The following is a 21039-nucleotide window of genomic DNA, read 5'->3' as shown; positions in this document are numbered from 1 at the left end:
GTAATCAAAAATAGAAAAACATGAAAAGGGGTGCAACACGATGACATCCCAGGGGGTCACCCATCCTAGTACTGGTCTCACCAAAGCACGCTTAACTTTGGAGTTCTGATGGGATCCGGTGCAATACTGCTGGTATGTTCGCATCTGACATTGTGTGGGATGTTTATTCTTATATCCCTCGAGTACGTGTGGCGCGGCGGCGATGGACAACACGCGGCACTGCTTTCGCCCAATCAGAACCATGAATTTAAGCGTTCTGAAGCGATGACAGAGCTAGGATGGGTGACCTCCCTTGGAAGTCCTTGTGTCCCGACCGTTTACATAATTATAGCTAAAACAGTCGAAATAATTATTTTTAATGACTTAAACGCCTCCGGAGTCATCTGCGTCATGCCCTTCTGCACCGAACCGGCTCACGACAACAAAAATCGCTAAATGTTCACAGAAAATAGAAAAAAACAAGAAGAAGAAAATAGAGAATGTAAAGCTATTATTATGCCCGGGATACGATAAAATGGAACCGGAATCGAATTTCGGACTTCCTTAACGGATTTCTCGAGGAAACAGAAGCTTAACAGAAGCGGAAAATCGCAAATTAGAGTGTCTTAGTGAAAGAATTCAGCTAAAATCTCGCCAGCTCATTGCGGAGTAATGAGTCTCGTTCGTTTGCCCGTTTACAATCCAATTAGCCTACAATTTTGTCCAAATCCTGCAGTGTCCGAGCTACGTTGTTTTCACATGTCTTATCTGGTCCTGATCGAGATTCAGATGATTTGAGCCGAAAATAGTCTGTCAACAAGTAATCAAAAATAGAAAAACACGAAAAGGGGTGCAACACGAGGACTTCCAAGGCGGTCACCCATCCTAGTACTGCTCTCGCCCAAGCACGCTTAACTTCGGAGTTCTGATGGGATCCGGTGCATTAGTGCTGGTATGATCGCACCCGACATTGAGTGGGATGTTTATTCTTTTATCCCTCGAGTACGTGTGAAGCGGGCGGCGATGGACAACACGCGGCACTGCTCTCGCCCAATCAGAACCATGAAGTTAAGCGTTCTGGCGCGATGAAAGAGCTATGATGGGTTACCTCCCTTGGAAGTCCTTGTGTCGCGACCGTTTACATAAATTAAAGCTAAAACAGTCGAAATAATTGTTTTTAATGAGTTAACCGTCTCCGGAGTAATCTACGTCATACCCTTCCGCACAGAACCGACTCACGACAACAAAAATCGCTAAATTTTCCAAGAAAATAGAAAAGAAAATAAGAAGAATAAAATAGCAAATGTAAAGCTATTATTATGCCTGGGATACGATAAAATGGAACCGGAATCGAATTTCAGACTTCCTAAACGGATTTCTCGAGGAAACAGAAGTTTAACAGAAGCGAAAAATCGCAAATTAGAGGGTCTTAAAGAAATAATTCGGCTAAAATCTCGCCAGCCCATTGCTGAGTATTGAGTCTCGTTCATTTGCCCGTTTATAATCAAATTAGCCTACAATTTTGTCCAAATCCAGCAGTGCCCGAGCTACGTTGTTTTCACATGTCTTAATTGGTCCCGATCGAGATTCAGATAATTTGAGCCGAAAATCGTCTGTCAACAAGTAATCAAAAATAGAAAAACACGCTTAACTTCGGAGTTCTGATGGGATACAGTGCATTAGTGCTTGTATGATTGCTCCCGACATTGAGTGGGATGTTTATTTTTATATCCCTCGAGTACGTGTGGCGCGGGCGGCGATGGACAACACGCGGCACTGCTCTCGCCCAATCAGAACCATGAAGTTAAGCGTTCTGGCGCGATGACAGAGCTAGGATGGTTGACCTCCCTTGGAAGTCCTTGTGTCGCGACCGTTTACATAAATTATAGCTAAAACAGTCAAAATAATTGTTTTTAATGAGTTAACCGTCTCCGGAGTAATCTACGTCATACCCTTCCGCATAGAACCGACTCACGACAACAAAAATCGCTAAATGTTCCGAGAAAATAGAAAAGAAAATAAGAATAATAAAATAGCGAATGTAAAGCTATTATTATGCCTGGGATACGATAAAATGGAAACGGAATCGAATTTCGGACTTCCTAAACGGATTTCTCGAGGAAACAGAAGCTTAACAGAAGCGGAAAATCGCAAACTAGAGGGTCTTAAAAAAATAATTCGGCTAAAATCTCGCCAGCCCATTGCGGAGTAATGAGTCTCGTTCGTTTGCCCGTTTATAATCAAATTAGCCTACAATTTTGTCTAAATCCGGCAGTCCCTGAGCTACGTTGATTTCACATGTCTTATCTGGTCCCGATCGAGATTCAGATTATTTGAGCCGAAAATCGTCTGTCAACAAGTAATCAAAAATAGAAAAACACAAAAAAGAGTGCAACACTTGGACTTCCAAGGGGGTCACACATCCTAGTACTGCTCTTGCCCAAGCACGCTTAACTTCGGAGTTCTGATGGGATCCGGTGCATAAGTGCAGGTATGATCGCACCCGACATTGAGTGGGATGTTTATTCTTATATCCCTCGAGTACATGTGGAGCGGGCGGCGATGAACAACACGCGGCACTGCTCTCGCCCAATCAGAACCATGAAGTTAAGCGTTCTGGCGCGATGGCAGAGCTAGGATGGGTGACCTCCCTGGGAAGTCCTCGTGTCGCGACCGTTTACGTAAATTATGGATAAAACAGTCAAAATAATTGTTTTTAATGAGTTAACTGTCTCCGGAGTAATATGCGTCATACCCTTCCGCACAGAACCGTCTCACGACAACAAAAATCGCTAAAGGTTCCCGGAAAATAGAAAAAAAAATAAGAAAAAGAAAATAGCGAATGTAAAGCTATTATTATGCTGGGATACGATAAAAAAGAACCGGAATCGAATTTAGAACTTTCTAAACGGATTTCTCGAGGAAACGGAAACTTAACAAAAGCGGAAAATCGTAAATTAGAGGGTCTTAGAGAAGTAATTCGGCTAAAATCTCGCCAGCTCATTGCGGAGTAAGAGTCTCGTTCGTTTGCCCGTTTACAATCAAATTATCCTACAATTTTATCCAAATCCGGCAGTGTCCGAGCTACGTTGATTTCACATTTCTTATCTGGTCCCGATCAAGATTCAGATGATTTGAGCCGAAAATCGTCTGTCAACAAGTAATCAAAAATAGAAAAACACGCTTAACTTCGGAGTTCTAATGGGATACAGTGTATTAGTGCTGGTATGATTGCTCCCGACATTGAGTGGGATGTTTATTTTTATATCCCTCGAGTACGTGTGGCGCGGGAGGCGATGGACAACAGAACCATGAAGTTAAGCTTTCTGCCGCGATGGCAGAGCTAGGATGGGTGACCTCCCTGGGAAGTCCTCGTATCACGACCGTTTACGTAAATTATGGATAAAGTAGTAGAAATAATTTTTTTAATGAGTTAACCGTCTCCGGAGTAATCTGCGTCATACCCTTCCGCACAGAACCATTTCACGACAACAAAAATCGTTAAATGTTCCCAGAAAAATGAAAAAAAATAAGAAGAAGAAAATAGCGAATGTAAAGCTATTATTATGCCTGGGATACGATAAAATGAAACCGGAATCTAATTTCGGACTTTCTAAACGGATTTCTAGAGAAATAAAAGCTTAACAGAAGCTGAAAATCGCAAATTAAAGGGTCTTAGAGAAAGAATTCGGCTAAAATCTCGCCAGCTCATTTCGCAGTAACGATTCTCATTCATTTGCCCGCTTACAATTAAATTAGACTACAATTTTGTCCAAATCCGGTAGTGCCCGAGCTAAGTTGATTTCACATGTCTTATCTGCTCTCGATCGAGATTCAGATGATTTGAGCCGAAAATCGTCTGTCAACAGGTAATCAAAAATAGAAAAACACGAAAAGGGGTGCAACACGAGGACTTCCCAGGGGGTCACCCATCCTAGTACAGCTCTCGCCCAAGCACGCTTAAATTCGGAGTTCTGACTGGATCAGGTGCATTAGTGCTTGTATGATCGCACCTGACATTGAGTGGGATGTTTTTTCTTATATCCCTTGAGTACGTGTGGAGCGGGCGGCGATGGACAACACGCGGCACTGCTCTCGCCCAATCAGAACCATAAATTTAAGCGTTCTGCCGCGATGACATTGCTAGGATGGGTGACCTCCCTTGGAAGTCCTTGTGTCGCGACCGTTTACATAATTATAGCTAAAATAGTCGAAATAATTGTTTTCAATGAGTTAACCGTCTCCGGAGTCATCTGCGTCATACCCTTTTGCACCGAACCGGCTCACGACAACAAAAATCGCTAAATGTTCACAGAAAATAGAAAAAAATAAGAAGAAGAAAATAGCGAATGTAAAGCTATTATTATGCCTAGGATACGATAAAATGGAACCGGAATCGAATTTCAGACTTCCTAAACGGATTTCTCGAGGAAACAGAAGCTTAACAGAAGCGGAAAATCGCAAATTAGAGGGTCTTAAAGAAATAATTCGGCTAAAATCTCGCCAGCCCATTGCAGAGTATTGAGTCTCGTTCGTTTGCCCGTTTATAATCAAATTAGCCTACAATTTTCTCCAAATCCAGCAGTGCCCGAGCTACGTTGTTTTCACATGTCTTAATTGGTCCCGATCGAGATTCAGATAATTTGAGCCGAAAATCGTCTGTCAACAAGTAATCAAAAATAGAAAAACACGAAAAAGGGTGCAACACTTGGACTTCCAAGGGGGTCACACATCCTAGTACTGCTCTCGCCCAAGCACGCTTAACTTCGAAGTTCTGATGGGATCCGGTGCATATGTGCAGGTATGATCGCACCCGACATTGAGTGGGATGTTTATTCTTATATCCCTCGAGTACGTGTGGAGCGGGCGGCGATGGACAACACGCGGCACTGCTCTCGCCCAATCAGAACATGAAGTTAAGCGTTCTGGCGCGATGGCTGAGCTAGGATGGGTGACCTCCCTGGGAAGTCCTCGTGTCGCGACCGTTTACGTAAATTATGGATAAAACAGTCAAAATAATTGTTTTTAATGAGTTAACTGTCTCCGGAGTAATATGCGTCATATCCTTCCGCACAGAACCGTCTCACGACAACGAAAATCGCTAAATGTTCCCAGAAAATAGAAAAAAAAATAAGAAAAAAAAATAGCGAATGTAAAGCTATTATTATGCTGGGATACGATAAAATAGAACCGGAATCGAATTTAGAACTTTCTAAACGGATTTCTCGAGGAAACGGAAATTTAACAAAAGCGGAAAATCGCAAATTAGAGGGTCTTAGAGAAGGAATTCGGCTAAAATCTCGCCAGCTCATTGCGGAGTAAGAGTCTCGTTCGTTTGACCGTTTACAATCAAATTAGCCTACAATTTTGTCCAAATCCGGCAGTGTCCGAGCTACGTTGATTTCACATTTCTTATCTGGTCCCGATCAAGATTCTGATGATTTGAGCCGAAAATCGTCTGTCAACAAGTAATCAAAAATAGAAAAACACGCTTAACTTCGGAGTTCTGATGGGATACAGTGCATTAGTGCTTGTATGATTGCTCCCGACATTGAGTGGAATGTTTATTTTTATATCCCTCAAGTACGTGTGGCGCGGGCGGCGATGGACAACACGCGGCACTTCTCTCGCCCAATCAGAACCATGAAGTTAAGCGTTCTGGCGCGATGACAGAGCTAGGATGGGTGACCTCCCTTGGAAGTCCTTGTGTCGCGACCGTTTACATAAATTATAGCTAAAACAGTCAAAATAATTGTTTTTAATGAGTTAACCGTCTCCGGAGTAATCTACGTCATACCCTTCCGCATAGAACCGACTCACGACAACAAAAATCGCTAAATGTTCTGAGAAAATAGAAAAGAAAATAAGAATAATAAAATAGCGAATGTAAAGCTATTATTATGCCTGGGATACGATAAAATGGAAACGGAATCGAATTTCGGACTTCCTAAACGGATTTCTCGAGGAAACAGAAGCTTAACAGAAGCGGATAATCGCAAACTAGAGGGTCTTAAAGAAATAATTCGGCTAAAATCTCGCCAGCCCATTGCGGAGTACTGAGTCTCGTTCGTTTGCCCGTTTATAATCAAATTAGCCTACAATTTTGTCTAAATCCGGCAGTGCCCGAGCTACGTTGATTTCACATGTCTTATCTGGTCCCGATCGAGATTCAGATTATTTGAGCCGAAAATCGTCTGTCAACAAGTAATCAAAAATAGAAAAACACGAAAAAGAGTGCAACACTTGGACTTCCAAGGGGGTCACACATCCTAGTACTGCTCTCGCCCAAGCACGCTTAACTTCGTAGTTCTGATGGGATCCGGTGCATAAGTGCAGGTATGATCGCATTCGACATTGAGTGGGATGTTTATTCTTATATCCCTCGAGTACATGTGGAGCGGGCGGCGATGAACAACACGCGGCACTGCTCTCGCCCAATCAGAACCATGAAGTTAAGCGTTCTGGCGCGATGGCAGAGCTAGGATGGGTGACCTCCCTGGGAAGTCTTCGTGTCGCGACCGTTTACGTAAATTATGGATAAAACAGTCAAAATAATTGTTTTTAATGAGTTAACTGTCTCCGGAGTATTATGCGTCATACCCTTCCGCACAGAACCGTCTCACGACAACAAAAATCGCTAAAGGTTCCCGGAAAATAGAAAAAAAAATAAGAAAAAGAAATAGCGAATGTAAAGCTATTATTATGCTGGGATACGATAAAAAAGAACCGGAATCGAATTTAGAACTTTCTAAACGGATTTTTCGAGGAAACGGAAACTTAACAAAAGCGGAAAATCGTAAATTAGAGGGTCTTAGAGAAGGAATTCGGCTAAAATCTCGCCAGCTCATTGCGGAGTAAGAGTCTCGTTCGTTTGCCCGTTTACAATCAAATTATCCTACAATTTTATCCAAATCTGGCAGTGTCCGAGCTACGTTGATTTCACATTTCTTATCTTGTCCCGATCAAGATTCAGATGATTTGAGCCGAAAATCGTCTGTCAACAAGTAATCAAAAATAGAAAAACACGCTTAACTTCGGAGTTCTAATGGGATACAGTGTATTAGTGCTGGTATGATTGCTCCCGACATTGAGTGGGATGTTTATTTTTATATCCCTCGAGTACGTGTGGCGCGGGAGGCGATGGACAACAGAACCATGTAGTTAAGCTTTCTGACGCGATGGACGAGCTAGGATGGGTGACCTCCCTGGGAAGTCCTCGTATCGCGACCGTTTACGTAAATTATGGATAAAGTAGTAGAAATAATTTTTTTAATGAGTTAACCGTCTCCGGAGTAATCTGCGTCATACCCTTCCGCACAGAACCATTTCACGACAACAAAAATCGTTAAATGTTCCCAGAAAAATGAAAAAAAATAAGAAGAAGAAAATAGCGAATGTAAAGCTATTATTATGCCTGGGATACGATAAAATGAAACCGGAATCGAATTTCGGACTTTCTAAACGGATTTCTAGAGAAATAAAAGCTTAACTGAAGCTGAAAATCGCAAATTAAAGGGTCTTAGAGAAAGAATTCGGCTAAAATCTCGCCAGCTCATTGCGCAGTAACGAGTCTCATTCATTTGCCCGCTTACAATTAAATTAGACTACAATTTTGTCCAAATCCGGTAGTGCCCGAGCTAATTTGATTTCACATGTCTTATCTGCTCTCGATCGAGATTCAGATGATTTGAGCCGAAAATCGTCTGTCAACAGGTAATCAAAAATAGAAAAACACGAAAAGGGGTGCAACACGAGGACTTCGGAGGGGGTCACCCATCCTAGTACAGCTCTCGCCCAAGCACGCTTAAATTCGGAGTTCTGACTGGATCCGGTGCATTAGTGCTTGTATGATCGCACCTGACATTGAGTGGGATGTTTATTCTTATATCCCTCGAGTACGTGTGGAGCGGGCGGCGATGGACAACACGCGGCACTGCTCTCGCCCAATCAGAACCATAAATTTAAGCGTTCTGGCGCGATGACATTGCTAGGATGGGTGACCTCCCTTGGAAGTCCTTGTGTCGCGACCGTTTACATAATTATAGCTAAAACAGTCGAAATAATTGTTTTCAATGAGTTAACCGTCTCCGGAGTCATCTGCGTCATACCCTTCTGCACCGAACCGGCTCACGACAACAAAAATCGCTAAATGTTCACAGAAAATAGAAAAAAATAAGAAGAAGAAAATAGCGAATGTAAAGCTATTATTATGCCTGGGATACGATAAAATGGAACCGGAATCGAATTTCAGACTTCCTAAACGGATTTCTCGAGGAAACAGAAGCTTAACAGAAGCGGAAAATCGCAAATTAGAGCGTGTTAGAGAAATAATTCGGCTAAAATCTCGCCAGCTCATTGCGGAGTACTGAGTCTCGTTCGTTTGCCCGTTTACAATCAAATTAGCCTACAATTTTGTCCAAATCCGGCACTGCCTGAGCTACGTTGATTTCACATGTCTTATCTGGTCCCGATCGAGATTCGGATGATTTGAGCCAAAAATCGTCTGTCAACAAGTAATCAAAAATAGAAAAACACGAAAAGGTGTCCAACACGAGAACTTCCAGGGGGTCACCCATCCTAGTACTGGTTTCGCTCAAGCACGCTTAACTTCGGAGTTCTGACTGGATCCGGTGCATTAATGCTGGTATGATCGCAATCGACATTGAGTGGGATGTTTATTCTTATATCCCTCGAGTACGTGTGGAGCGGGCGGCGATGGACAACACGCGGCACTGCTCTCGCCCAATCAGAACCATGAAGTTAAGCGTTCTGGGGAGATGGCAGAGCTAGGATGGGTGACCTCCCTTGGAAGTTCTCGTTTCGCGACCGTTTACGTAAATTATGGATAAAACAGTCAAAATAATTGTTTTTAATGAGTTAACCGTCTTCGGAGTAATATGCGTCATAATCTTCCGCACAGAACCGGCTCACGACAATAAAAATCGCTAAATGTTCCCAGAAATTAGAAAAAAAAATAATAAAAAGAAAATAGCAAATGTAAAGCAATTATTATGCCTGGGATACGATAAAATAGAACCGGAATCGAATTTAGAACTTCCTAAGCGGATTTCTTGAGGAAACGGAAGCTTAACAGAAGCGGAAAATCGCAAATTAGAGGGTCTTAGAGAAGGAATTCGGCTAAAATCTCGCCAGCTCATTGCGGAGTAATGAGTCTCGTTCGTTTGACCGTTAACAATCAAATTAGGCTACAATTTTGTCCAAATCCGGCAGTGTCCGAGCTTCGTTGATTTCACATTTATTATCTGGTCTCGATCAAGATTCAGATGATTTGAGCCGAAAATCGTCTGTCAACAAGTAATCAAAAATAGAAAAACACGAAAAGGGGTGTGCAACACAAGAACTTCCCAGGGGGTCACCCATCTTAGTACTGCTCCCGCCCTAGCACGCTTAACTTCGAAGTTCTGATGGGATTCAGTGCATTAGTGCTTGTATGATCGCACCCGACATTGAGTGGGATGTTTATTCTTATATCCCTCGAGTACGTGTGGAGCTGGCGGCGGTGGACAACACGCGGCACTGCTCTCGCCCAATCAGAACCATGAATTTAAGCGTTCTGGCGCGATGACAGAGCTAGGATGGGTGATCTCCCTTGGAAGTCCTTGTGTCGCGACCGTTTACATAATTATAGCTAAAACAGTCGAAATAATTGTTTTTAATGAGTTAACCGTCTCCGAAGTCATCTGCGTCATACCCTTCTGCACCGAACCGGCTCACGACAACAAAAATCGCTAAATATTCACAGAAAATAGAAAAAAAATAAGAAGAAGAAAATAGCAAATGTAAAGCTATTATTATACATGGGATACGATAAAATGGAACCGGAATCGAATTTCGGACTTCCTAAACGGATTTCTCGAGGCAACCGAAGCTTAACAGAAACGGAAAATCGCAAATTAGAGTGTCTTAGGGAAAGAATTCGGCTAAAATCTCGCCAGCTCAATGCGGAGTAATGAGTCTCGTTCGTTTGCCCGTTTACAATCAAATTAACCTGCAATTTTGTCCAAATCCGGCAGTGTCCGAGCTACGTTGTATTCACATGTCTTATCTGGTCCCGATCGAGATTCAGATGATTTAAGCCGAAAATCGTCTGTCAAAAAGTAATCAAAAATAGAAAGGGGTGCAACATGAGGAATTCCAAGGGGTTCACCCATCCTAGTACTGCTCTTGACCAAGCACGCTTAACTTCGGAGTTTTGATGGGATCCGGTGCATAAGTGCAGGTATGATCACACCCGACATTGAGTGGGATGTTTATTCTTATATCCCTCGAGTACGTGCAGGCGGTGATGGAAAACACGCGGCTCTACTCTCGCCTAATCAGAACCATGAAGTTAAGCGTTCTGGCGCGATGGCAGAGCGAGGATGGGTGACCTCCCTGGCAGCCCACGTGTCGCGACCGTTTTCGTAAATTATGGCTAAAACAATCGAAATAATTGTTTTTAATGAGTTAACCGTCTCCGAAGTAATTTGCGTTATACCACTCTGCAGAGAACCGGCTCACGACAAAAAAAATTGCTAAATGTTCCCAGAAAAGAGAAAAAAAAATAAGAAGAAGAAAATAGTGAATGTAAAGCTATTATTATGCGTGAGATACAATAAAATGGAACCAAAATCGAATTTCGAACTTTCTAAGCGGATTTCTCGAGGAAACGAAAGCTTAACAAAGCGGAAAATCGCAAATTAGAGGGTCCTAGAGAAGGAATTCGGCTAAAATCTCGCCAGCTTCTTGTGGAGTAATGACTCTCGTTCGTTTGCCCGTTTACAATCAAATTAGGCTACAATTTTGTCCAAATCCGGTAGTGCTTGAGCTACGTTGATTTCACATGTCTTATCTAATCCTGATCGAGATTCAGATTATTTGAGCCGAAAATCTTCTGTCAACAAGTAATCAAAAATAGAAAAACACGTAAAGGGGTGCAACACGAGGACTTCCCAGGGGATCACCTATCCTAGTGCTGCTCTCGGCAAAGCACGCTTAACTTCGGAGTTTTGATGGGATCCGGTGCATTAGTGCTGGTATGATCGCACCCGACATTGAGTGGGATTTTTATTATTATATCCCTCGAGTACGTGTGGAGCAGGCGGCGATGGACAACACGCGGCACTGATCTCGCCCAATCAGAACCATGAAGTTAAGCGTTCTGGCGCGATGGCAGAGCTAGGATGGGTGACCTCCCTGGGAAGTCCTCGTGTCACGACCGTATACGTAAATTATGGATAAAGCAGTTGAAATAATTGTTTTTAACGAGTTAACCATCTCCGGAGTAATATGCGTCATACCCTTCCGCACGAAACCTGCTCAAGACAACAAAAATTGCTAAATGTTCCCAGAAAATAGAAAAAAATAAGAAGAAGCAAATAGCGAATGTAAAGCTATCATTATGCCTGAATACGATAAAATGGAACCGGAATCGAATTTCGGATTTCCTAAGCGGATTTTTCGAGGAAACGGAAGCTTAACAGAAGCGGAAAATCGCAAATTAGAGGGTCTTTGAGAAGGAATTCGGCTAAAATCTCGCCAGCTCATTGCGGAGTAGTGAGTCACGTTCGTTTGCCCGTTTCAATTAACTTAGGTTTCAATTTTGTCCAAATCCGGCAGTGTCCGAGCTACGTTGTTTTCACATGTCTTATCTGGTCCCGATCGAGATTCAGATGATTTGAGTCGAAAATAGTCTGTCAACAAGTAATCAAAAATAGAAAAACACGAAAAGGGGTGCAACACGCACTGTAACGTGTCACTCATTTTTAAAATTCCACTGGACATTTTTTTAAATAAAAGCTCGCATTTTCAAAATAACATTTAAAATAATCGTAATAATTTGATAGTAAAAAAATAACCAAACTCATCTACAATCATACGAAAACATAAACTAATAAAAATCTTAAAATCATCAACGTGTGAAAATATTCATTTCCTCCCAATCTATAAAATCGTAATGCGGAAAACATGTGGTCCTCGGGTCATGTCATCGCACCAGGTCTGCCTACTCAGATTTCGGCACCTATAGTCTCCTCAACATTTAGCTCACCTGCATCACACACGCCTAGTGAGTCTAAAGAATCAACACACCTATACCAGGAATAACAAGTACATATACATAGCACACAGCAGTGAAACCAGGCACGTATCGTGATCACCTACCTCCCTATTCTCGCGTCTTAGCCCAACACCGATGGAACCAGGCACGTATCAGCCTTTCCTAGACCACCATAGGGCTCCCCTGAACCTACTGCACCCATGCCATCAGCCTCATGCATCAGGCGTAGATCACCCTATCGCTACACTCCCCACAACACCAATCAAACCCAACTCGTCCAACTCTTCCCTTGCGGCTTCTAGGACAAGACCAGCAGCGTATGTGCATTTCCAGACCATGGTTAAGACCCACCAGAGTCTATTCAAGGTCTAGAGTCGCCCTTGCACCACCAGACTTCACCTACCCACCGATCTAGACAAAGAAAACGAGAAACCCCAAGCCGCTAAACATCTCGGCCTTCACTCCAAACCTACCGAACCTTACACCAGCCTCATGACTCCACTAACCTGCTCTAAACAGTCCCTTAGCATCAAAAAAACGGCAGCCTCCTTGCACAATTCAAGAAAATGTGAGACTTGAAACAAAAAGAATGCAATAAACACAAGAAAATCAAAGATCTTCCATAGACAAGCTTGGATCGAAACTTTTCATGCATGAACACCAAACTCAGTATATAAAACGTGTATGATGCAGAAGAATGATATAGAGCGTGCCTGGTGAAAATATTTCGCAAGAAAACCGAAGAACGAGCGTCGGGAATCAAGTCGGAGAATTTTCTTACGCCTTGAATGGAAATGGCCGTGCTTTCAGCTGCTGGGATTTCTATGAAAATGTTCAGATGGGATTGAGGGTGTCGGCTGATTGGGGAGGGTAATGTTAGGTGTAGTGGGTCCTTAGGGATTTATTATGTAGTTAATTCAAATATAATAGGCCATAAGTTGTTAATTAAAGATTTAAAAAGAATTTTAAGCCCAACAAGCTTAAAATTAGTCTCATTAAGTTCAAACACACTCCCGAAAATTATTTCGTGGTGTAAAGTTTTTGAAAATAATAGCCGAACCCTCAAAAAATCCCCCGATTCGATAAAATTTGCTTACCGGGTAAAAATAAAATTCTGCGGATAAAAATACCAAATAAATCTCAATTCTTGAAAAATACCTTTAAAACATCTTATATTAATTAATAGAACTTAATCGTGTAATAAAAATAATTTTCTTGAAAATTCTCCGGTCTCTGATCCTCGTTCGAGAGCGAAATGCAACTTAAAAACCTTAATGCATGAACTTATAAAATGTATGGAATAAATTCTACCATGCATGAATTATGCATAAAATGCATAAAAATAATTAAACACAATTTAATAAAATAAAAATACATTTTATGCTTTAAAAGAATTTAATGAAATACCAAAGAATTTAATAATTTGCATGCATGTGGTTTACATGGACTTTCCGATTTTCGGGACGTTACAATCTTCCCCCCTTAAATTGAATTTCGTTCGCGAAATTCGCTAATCCTTGATAATCACAAAGTTTAGACTCTTAATTCTAGAATCTCAATATTCCACGTTTCCGCTGCGCTACTGTGATAAAATAATAAATCTTAGGATGTACTTATGTCTCCTCAATCCTAATTATTTTGCCTATTGAAATCCTTATTTGCGAATTGCAACCTAGAACGACTTATTGCGACTTAGTTCTATTCTACTCATGCCTCAAATTCCGACTTTTCTAAAACTTCCCAATATTAGAAATGGCAGTTCGAATTTTATTTCGTCTTACTTTTCTTATACTATACCCGTAATGTTCATCAACTTATTACATTATCATTTATGCAACTTAAGAAATTTTAACACCAAGATTTTACTGATCGACTTATATCTTCGGTGATACACTTAAAAGTTAAACCTTATCTAAAGCCCATAATGATATTCGCCTAAGATCCTTGAATCGAATCTTTATCTTATAGCACCAAACTTACGTAACTTAATTATTTACAAGTACATCCCAAATATTAAATTGTTGCAAATCTTTAAATTCGAGTAGCGTTAATCCATAAAACTATCGAACTTCTACCTAATTAATAAAACACTTCTATCATCAATCACATGCTTAAACTATTTTCTTCCCAATTACAATTTAGTTGAGGCTTAAGGCCCTTGGACTTTCCTCGTTGAAATGAATGTTGCATTCTTACGTATTCTCAATGTTTCATACATACTAGCGTATAAAACTTATTAAGTCATCCCATGGGAGCCTTAGACTAACTCTAATAAATCAACTTCACTTATACTCCATAGAGTTCTAGAATCCCCATATCAAGCTTTTTAGATTTCTCACTCGATAAAAATCTTAATATTCATTAATTAATAACTTATGTTGAACACAACTAATTCTTTTTTTTATTATTATTATTATTTTTTCACCCAAAATTTTCGTATGAACACGTATTCCATAAACTTAAAATTCAAGCTTACGCGACCCAAATAGTATTAGATAACATAATTCCAACACACATATTCACTTATTCTCAAGTTTCTTAATAACTTACCAAAAATTCCTCAAGACGAGGTGTGTACCTCAATTCTTACATGCATCTATCGAGTAACCTAACCATCAAACATACCCAACTTTCTAGAAAAATTTAAATTCCAACAAAGATATAATTTTAACTCTTAAGATCATGATTAAAACTTATGCTACATCAAACCTTAAGTCCTCAAAAATAAGTTAACTTAATGTCTAATCTTGTAACTTGACTAAATGATCACTTTACCTTAAATTGTTATCACTCTAAATTCTTAATTTTTTTCCATTGTCTTATTCCATTAACATTTAGATTTTCAAGCCCAATATTGAATCATCCTACAATGCCCTTGATTGTCATTCCTTATTACATTATAACCCAGATTATAACCAAGTTCTAATTATCTCTTCAAGCTCAAAGCACCGAAAAGTCTTATCATTTAAACCATTCAATTCTCACTTACTGCTAAACAAATCCCTAAATTTCTTAAAAATTTCAAAATTAGTTCTTACTTTCCTCGAATATTATCCGAATTTGTTCTTAATCTCGAGAATCCAAAAATTACCCATAAGTTCTTGGCGTTCCTAATCCCATTTTATAGGTTTCTCGTAACATAAAATTCAATAATCTTAACTTTATTAGACCCAAGATCAATTCTCATAACCTCGAAAATTACTGATTTTACCCAAGTGTTCCTCAAAAGTTCGAATTTTAATCCTCAAAATTTCAAAATTTACAATTTGGCCTTTAAAATTGTCAAAGATTACAATTTTGGCTTTATAACTCCTCGAAATTTGCATTTTTTTCCATAAAATTTTCGACTTGGCCTCATTAAACCTTAAAATTCTCAAAACTAAAAATTTAATCCCAAAGTTTGGTAAATTCGAAATAGTCCCTTAGAATTTTATTGTTGCACTCAGGTCCTCAATTATTGGCTATTACAATTAGGTCCTTTAAATTCTCAATCAATTCAATTAAATCCTTAGGTCCCATTAGGTAGAGCATGCATCCTAAATAAATTCTACGTTTTTATACTTACAAAGATCGTCGTAGTTTTCGAATCATTAATCCTTGTATGGATTCATCAAAAATTAATTCAACTAGCAACCACGAGCTATCAATAATTTCTTAGAAATTCTACAAGTCCCAAAAGCATTCATAACTTTCAAGATTAACTTATTACCCCAAAGAGTAGAACATCAGTACTTCTAACCTAAAAATCGGTATAATCAAATCATTATCCACTTCTCCTAAAGACCAATATTCGAATTCTTAGACACGTCCAATTCCAAACGTAACCAACATGCAATTTAATCTAGTTTTTAAAACAGTAAATCCTTAAATCATAAAAGCAGTTAAACATATACAATAAATCATCATAAAGCGTAAATAATGTTAACATGCAGGTGATATGAGTAAAACATTGAAAACATTGAAATCATAAAAGCTTCGAGACTTGAGGCTTGAAGACGGAGCTGCAGAAACTGGCGGTGGCACAACCCTATACATGGCCCTTGCTCTGATACCAACTGTAACGTCTCACTCATTTTTAAAATTCTACTGGACATTTTTTTTAAATAAAAGCTCGCATTTTCGAAATAACATTTAAAATAATCGTAATAATTTGACAGTAAAAAAATAACCAAACTCATCTACAATCATACGAAAACATAAACTAATAAAAATCTTAAAATCATCAACGTGTGAAAATATTCATTTCTTCCCAATCTCATAAATCGTAATGCGGAAAACATGTGGTCCTCGGGTCGTGTCATCGCACCAGGTCTGCCTACTCAGAGTTCGGCACCTATAGTCTCCTCAACATTTAGCTCACCTGCATCACACACGCCTAGTGAGTCTAAAGAATCAACACACCTATACCAGGAATAACAAGTACATATACATAGCACACAGCAGTGAAAAATATCATACTCAACATATCTTTCATGAACTTAAAAGCATAACATAAACGTGTATTGTAAAATCATAATGCCAACATACCTTTCATAAACTTTAAAACATGAATATAAACATGTCGTATCAAATCATATCGTATTAAATCATGTCATCATAAACTTAAACATTTTCTTTTTAACTGAATTCAGTTCATTAGTTGTGACTTTCGTATCAGCTCTATCGATGGATCCATCTATAAAACCATGGTACCCGGCGGCGGGGACATCAGCGACAGCATTACCCGTCCATTGAGCCTTGGCCTCAGCTCATCATATCTCATATCATGTCAATGAAAATACGATCGTCGGGCTCCCTCTGGGGCCTTCTCCCGTAAACGGGCTCCCTCTAGGGCCTTTTCCCTCACGATATCTCCAATCCTATCATCGTATACATATACATCGTCAGTCACAACCAACTCCCATCCTTCAAAAACATCATGATATTCACCACTTAATAAAAACATGCATATACGTAATTTTTCCTTTAAACCAAGCATGCAACGTATATTTTCATAAAATCTTAAAAATCGTGATCATGATGCATAAAACTTTAAAATATAGTAAATTTGTGCTCATGGCGCTGCCAGGACCAACATCTAACCCCGGTGCAAAATGACCATTTTGCCCTTAGACGTAAAATTTCACGTTTTTGAAATTTTCTTAATTCCATTGACTCTAACATGTCTCAAATAATTATTTAAGCCTACCAAAATTTTCCCATATTTTTATTTGGCTTAAATCGATGAATTTTAAATGAATTTTTAAACATAACATATTAACGCGCTTTAATCCCGAATTAAACCAAACCTTAGCATAAAATTCCCAAATTAAAAACTTAGACTTCTTATAATTATTTGACTTTAAATATAATTTTTCATAATTTAATTAAGCTTAAATCTAGCGTTTCAATTAATTCTGTAAATAACGTTTCGTGTTGCGACTAAATCCCGGAGAAATCCAAAACTCATTATTTTGATCCGAAGCTTACCAAATTCCTTAAAATATCCCAAAACATATTTAAATGCATCCCTAGACGTAAACTCGAGCACATTTTATAACTTAACCGAATTGTTTTAAAACTTGGACCGGTGTCCCGGTTTTAAGCCGAATCGACTCGAAACTTAACCGTATTTTTGCCAACTTTTTACCACACCTAATAAACACTTAAAAGGCCTTATAAACATCCAGACCCGTCCCTTAAACCATTCGATCAGGCCTTACAAGATTCTGGAAATCAGCCTTTTCCCCTTTCGCCTACCCTACTACACTACCTCCCTATTCTCGCGTCTTAGTCCAACACCGATGGAACCAGGCACGTCTCAGCCTTTCCTAGACCACCATAGGGCTACCCTGAACCTACTGCACCCACGCCATCAGCCTCATGCATCAGGCGTAGATCACCCTATCGCTACACTCCCCACAACACCAATCGAACCCAACTCGTCCAACTCTTCCCTTGCGGCTTCTAGGACAAGACCAGCAGCGTTCGTGCATTTCCAGACCATGTTTTAGACCCACCAGAGTCTATTCAAGGTCTAGAGTCGCCCTTGCACCACCAGACTTCACCTACCCACCGATCTAGACAAAGAAAACGAGAAACCCCAAGCCGCTACACATCTCGGCCTTCACTCCAAACCTACCGAACCTTACACCAGCCTCATGACTCCACTAACCAGCTCTAAACAGTCCCTTAGCATCAACAAAACGGCAGCCTCCTTGCACAATTCAAGAAAATGTTAGACTTGAAACAAAAAGAATGCAATAAACACAAGAAAATCAAAGATCTTCCATAGACAAGCTTGGATCGAAACTTTTCATGCATGAACACCAAACTCAGTATATAAAACGTGTATGATGCAGAAGAATGATATAGAGCGTGCCTGGTGAAAATATTTCGCAAGAAAACTGAAGAACGAGCGTCGGGAATCAAGTCGGAGAATTTTCTTACGCCTTGAATGGAAATGGCCGTGCTTTCAGCTGCTGGGATTTCTATGAAAATGTTGAGATGGGATTGAGGGTGTCGGCTGATTGGGGAGGGTAATGTTAGGTGTAGTGGGTCCTTAGGGATTTATTATGTAGTTAATTAAAATATAATAGGCCATAAGTTGTTAATTAAAGATTTAAAAAGGATTTTAAGCCCAACAAGCTTAAAAGTAGTCTCATTAAGTCCAAACACACTCCCGAAAAATATTTCGTGGTGTAAAGTTTTTGAAAATATTAGCCGAACCCTCAAAAAATCCCCCGATTCGATAAAATTTGCTTATCGGGTAAAAATAAAATTCTGCGGATAAAAATACCAAATAAATCTCAATTCTTGAAAAATACCTTTAAAACATCTTATATTAATTAATAGAACTTAATCGTGTAATAAAAATAATTTTCTTGAAAATTCTCCGGTCTCTGATCCTCGTTCGAGAGCGAAATGCAACTTAAAAACCTTAATGCATGAACTTATAAAATGTATGGAATAAATTCTACCATGCATGAATTATGCATAAAATGCATAAAAATAATTAAACACAATTTAATAAAATAAAAATACATTTTATGCTTTAAAAGAATTTAATGAAATACCAAAGAATTTAATAATTTGCATGCAAGTGGTTTACGTGGACTTTCCGATTTTCGGGACGTTACAATCTTCCCCCCTTAAATTGAATGTCGTCCGCGAAATTCGCTTATCCTTGATAATCCCAAAGTTTAGACTCTTAATTCTAGAATCTCAATATTCCACGTTTCCGCTGCGCTACTGTAATAAAATAATAAATCTTATGATGTACTTATGTCTCCTCAATCCTAATTATTTTGCCTATTGAAATCCTTATTTGCGAATTGCAACCTAGAACGACTTATTGCGATATAGCACCAAACTTACGTAACTTAATTATTTACAAGTACATCCCAAATATTAAATTGTTCCAAATCTTTAAATTTGAGTAGCGTTAATCCATAAAACTATCGAACTTCTACCTAATTAATAAAACACTTCTATCATCAATCACATGCTTAAACTATTTTCTTCCCAATTACAATTTAGTTGAGGCTTAAGGCCCTTGGACTTTCCTCGTTGAAATGAATGTTGCATTCTTACGTATTCTCAATGCTTCATACATACTAGCGTATAAAACTTATTAAGTCATCCCATGGGAGCCTTAGACTAACTCTAATAAATCAACTTCACTTATACTCCATAGAGTTCTAGAATCCCCATATCAAGCTTTTTAGATTTCTCACTCTATAAAAATCTACATATTCATTAATTGATAACTTATGTTGAACACAACTAATTCTTTTTTACTATTATTATTATTATTTTTTCACCCAAAATTTCCGTATGAACACGTATTCCATAAACTTAAAATTCAAGCTTACGCGACCCAAATAGTATTAGATAACATAATTCCAACACACATATTCACTTATTCTCAAGTTTCTTAATAACTTACCAAAAATTCCTCAAGACGAGGTGTCTACCTCAATTCTTACATGCATCTATCGAGTAACCTAACCATCAAACATACCCAACTTTCTAGAAAAATTTAAATTCCAACAAAGATATAATTTTAACTCTTAAGATCATGATTAAAACTTATGCTACATCAAACCTTAAGTCCTCAAAAATAAGTTAACTTAATGTCTAATCTTGTAACTTGACTAAATGATCACTTTACCTTAAATTGTTATCACTCTAAATTCTTAATTTTTTTCCATTGTCTTATTCCATTAACATTTAGATTTTCAAGCCCAATATTGAATCATCCTACAATGCCCTTGATTGTCATTCCTTATTACATTATAACCCAGATTATAACCAAGTTCTAATTATCTCTTCAAGCTCAAATCACCGAAAAGTCTTATCATTTAAACCATTCAATTCTCACTTACTGCTAAACAAATCCCTAAATTTCTTAAAAATTTCAAAATTAGTTCTTACTTTCCTCGAATATTATCCGAATTTGTTCTTAATCTCGAGAATCCAAAAATTACCCATAAGTTCTTGGCGTTCCTAATCTCATTTTATAGGTTTCTCGTAACATAAAATTCAATAATCTTAAATTTATTAGACCCAAGATCAATTCTCATAACCTTGAAAATTACTGATTTTACCCAAGTGTTCCTCAAAAGTTCGAATTTTAATCCTCAAAATTTCAAAATTTACAATTTGGTCCTTAAAATTGTCAAAGATTACAATTTTGGCTTTATAACTCCTCGAAATTTGCATTTTTTTCCATAAAATTTTCGACTTGGCCTCATTAAACCTTAAAATTCTCAAAACTAAAAATTTAATCCCAAAGTTTGGTAAATTCGAAATAGTCCCTTAGAATTTTATTGTTGCACTCAGGTCCTCAATTATTGGTTATTACAATTAGGTCCTTTAAATTCTCAATCAATTCAATTAAATCCTTAGGTCCCATTAGGTAGAGCATGCATCCTAAATAAATTCTACGTTTTTATACTTACAAAGATCGTCGTAATTTTCGAATCATTAATCCTTGTATGGATTCATCAAAAATTAATTCA

The 21039-nt window shown here is 38.8% G+C and overlaps 6 non-coding genes and 5 pseudogenes across 6 annotated transcripts; all 11 read right to left on the bottom strand.

Moving 5' to 3' along the window:
* Window positions 1–27: 27 nt before the first annotated feature.
* On the bottom strand, window positions 28–146 carry LOC142512444 (5S ribosomal RNA; annotated as a pseudogene).
* Window positions 147–826: 680 nt separating this feature from the next.
* LOC142507842 (5S ribosomal RNA) lies at window positions 827–945 on the bottom strand. The gene has a single exon (XR_012806084.1). It is a non-coding gene; the product is annotated as a 5S ribosomal RNA (ribosomal RNA).
* A 1420-nt stretch (window positions 946–2365) lies between these two features.
* LOC142516854 (5S ribosomal RNA) lies at window positions 2366–2484 on the bottom strand. The gene has a single exon (XR_012812625.1). It is a non-coding gene; the product is annotated as a 5S ribosomal RNA (ribosomal RNA).
* A 1391-nt stretch (window positions 2485–3875) lies between these two features.
* Window positions 3876–3994, bottom strand: LOC142510429 (5S ribosomal RNA). Its single transcript, XR_012808540.1, has one exon. It is a non-coding gene; the product is annotated as a 5S ribosomal RNA (ribosomal RNA).
* A 681-nt stretch (window positions 3995–4675) lies between these two features.
* LOC142507574 (5S ribosomal RNA) lies at window positions 4676–4794 on the bottom strand. The gene has a single exon (XR_012805828.1). It is a non-coding gene; the product is annotated as a 5S ribosomal RNA (ribosomal RNA).
* A 1416-nt stretch (window positions 4795–6210) lies between these two features.
* LOC142509301 (5S ribosomal RNA) lies at window positions 6211–6329 on the bottom strand. The gene has a single exon (XR_012807482.1). It is a non-coding gene; the product is annotated as a 5S ribosomal RNA (ribosomal RNA).
* A 1390-nt stretch (window positions 6330–7719) lies between these two features.
* LOC142510651 (5S ribosomal RNA) lies at window positions 7720–7838 on the bottom strand (annotated as a pseudogene).
* A 681-nt stretch (window positions 7839–8519) lies between these two features.
* LOC142512143 (5S ribosomal RNA) lies at window positions 8520–8637 on the bottom strand (annotated as a pseudogene).
* A 686-nt stretch (window positions 8638–9323) lies between these two features.
* LOC142516738 (5S ribosomal RNA) lies at window positions 9324–9442 on the bottom strand. Its single transcript, XR_012812518.1, has one exon. It is a non-coding gene; the product is annotated as a 5S ribosomal RNA (ribosomal RNA).
* Window positions 9443–10114: 672 nt separating this feature from the next.
* Window positions 10115–10233, bottom strand: LOC142511096 (5S ribosomal RNA; annotated as a pseudogene).
* A 677-nt stretch (window positions 10234–10910) lies between these two features.
* On the bottom strand, window positions 10911–11029 carry LOC142510799 (5S ribosomal RNA; annotated as a pseudogene).
* Window positions 11030–21039: the final 10010 nt, after the last annotated feature.

Source organism: Primulina tabacum, chromosome 10 (assembly GCF_025594145.1).
Source record: "Primulina tabacum isolate GXHZ01 chromosome 10, ASM2559414v2, whole genome shotgun sequence".
NCBI lineage: Eukaryota > Viridiplantae > Streptophyta > Magnoliopsida > Lamiales > Gesneriaceae > Primulina > Primulina tabacum.
This window is presented reverse-complemented; position numbering and strand designations above follow the sequence as displayed.